The following is a 2,207-nucleotide window of genomic DNA, read 5'->3' on the forward strand; positions in this document are numbered from 1 at the left end:
GGTCCCCGAGCGATCGGTGTCGAATTGTTTGTACACGCACTGCGGGAAAACCAAAATTTTGGGGAGGTTTTGGGATTTTTCAGGGGATTTTTTTTAATCCCAAAACCCCCAAATTTTGGGGAGGTCCCCAAATTCGGGGGACCCTCCCAAACCCCCACAAAAATCCTCCCCTCGCCCCTTTTTGAGGGACTTTAAAATCCTTAAATCCGAATTTTGGGGGTGTGCATCCCCCCCTAATTAAACCCCCCCCGACCCCAAAAATTTTGGGGTTCCCCAAACTCTCCCCCCCCTCATTTTTTAGGGGAGCTGGAATTTAAGAGGGGAAATTTCGGGGTCCCACCCCAAAATTTTGGGTTCCTCTGCTCCATTTTGGGGTGTCCCTGATTTTGGGGGGGTGGGGTCCCCATTTTTTTGTGGGGGGGGGGTCTTCCTAATTTTGGGGTATTCCCCAGTTCTGAGTAACCCCAAATTTTGGGATGCCTCACCAGTGATTTTGGGGTTCCCATCCCAATTTTTAGGGTTCCAACCCCAAATTTTGGGATCGCCCCCCAATTTTCCCTTCTCCGTCCATTTTTGGGGTTCCCCTTTCACCCCGAGCCCCCCAATTTTGGGACCCCATTCTACTTCAACCTCCCCCCCCCATAATTTTGGGGTTCCCATCCCGATTTTTGGGGTTCCCATCCCAATTTTTAGGGTGCCCCCACCCCAAATTTTGGGTTCTCCTCAATTTTGGGATCGCCCCCCAATTTTCCCTTTTCCCTCCATTTTTGGGGTTCCCCTTTCACCCTGAGCCCCCCAATTTTGGGACCCCATTCCACTGTAACCTCCACCCCATAATTTTGGGGTTCCCATCCCAATTTTTGGGGTTCCCATCCCAATTTTTAGGGTGCCCCCACCCCAAATTTTGGGTTTTCCTCAATTTTGGGGCTCATTTCTTTTGGGATCGCCCCCAATTTTCCCTTCTCCCTCCATTTTTGGGGTCCCCTTTCACCCTGAGCCCCCCAATTTTGGGACCCCATTCCACTGTAACCTCCCCACCCATAATTTTTTGGGGTTCCCATCCCGATTTTTGGGACCCCCCTCCCCAAAAATAACCTTTTGGGGTGCTCACCTGCCACTTCTTGATGTTGTTCCAGAGGTACTTGAACTCCTCAAACCCCAATTTCCCGGTGGTGTCGCTCTGGGGTGGGGCTCGTCAAGGACATTTTGGGGGGCATCATGGACCCCCCATCCCCATTTCCCTGCACCCCAAAACCCCTGAAGAATCCCCAAAAAAAATCCCCAAGTCGCCCCCAAAATCGCCCCAAAATTTGGGGGTACGTCCATGACGGCCACCATGCTCCGGCACGTGTCCAGCCCGAACCCGTCCGTCTTCAGGTCGGGATCTGGGGGGATTTTGGGGGGTCCTGAGGGGATTTCGGGGGTCCCCAAGTTCTGGAGAGCCCCAGAGAGCCCTCAGGGGTGTCAGGGAGCCCCAAATCCCCGCCCTGAACCCCGATTTTTGGGGTTTTTTTGGGGGGGGGCACTCACGGCGGGTGACGACCCTGTTGAGGATGTTCATGAGCTCGGTGGGGCTCACCTCCATGTCCTGGGGGGGAAACGGGGGTCAGGGGGGGACCCCAAATCCAAGGGGACCCCAAAATCCTGATCCCAAATCATGGGGGAACCCCCAAATCCTGACCTCAAATCCAAGGGAACCCCAAATCCAAGGGGACCCCAAAATCCTGACCCCAAATCCAAGGGAACCCCAAATCCTGGGGGGGTCAGGGGGGGACCCCAAATCATGGGGGACCCCAAAATCCTGACCCCAAATCCTGGGGGAACCCCCAAAATCCTGACCCCAAATCCTGGGGGGTCAGGGGGGGCTGAGGGACCCCAAATCCTGACCCCAAATCCTGGGGGAACCCCCAAATCCAAGGGAACCCCAAATCCTGACCCCAAATGCAAGGGAGCCCCAAATCCTGGGGGACCCCAAATCTTGGGGGAACCCCCAAAATTCTGACCCCAAATTCTGGGGCAACCCCAAAGCCTGACCCCAAATCCAAGGGAACCCCAAATCCTGGGGGAGCCCCCAGTGCTGGGGGACCCCAAATTCTGACCCCAAATGCTCAGGGAACCCCCAAATCCTGATCCCAACCAAGAGGTTCCAAGGGATCGGGGTGGATCCCGGTGGATCCCAGTAGACCCCGATGGTCCCAATGGATCCC

General features: G+C 55.3%; 1 long non-coding RNA gene across 1 annotated transcript; it reads right to left on the minus strand.

Moving 5' to 3' along the window:
* Window positions 1-1,590, minus strand: LOC118701162 (uncharacterized). Its single transcript, XR_004982417.1, has 4 exons — window positions 1,531-1,590; window positions 1,321-1,385; window positions 1,112-1,180; window positions 1-39 (listed from the first exon to the last, which is right to left on the minus strand). It is a non-coding gene; the product is annotated as an uncharacterized LOC118701162 (long non-coding RNA).
* Window positions 1,591-2,207: the final 617 nt, after the last annotated feature.

Source organism: Molothrus ater, unplaced genomic scaffold, assembly GCF_012460135.2.
Source record: "Molothrus ater isolate BHLD 08-10-18 breed brown headed cowbird unplaced genomic scaffold, BPBGC_Mater_1.1 matUn_MA778, whole genome shotgun sequence".
NCBI lineage: Eukaryota > Metazoa > Chordata > Aves > Passeriformes > Icteridae > Molothrus > Molothrus ater.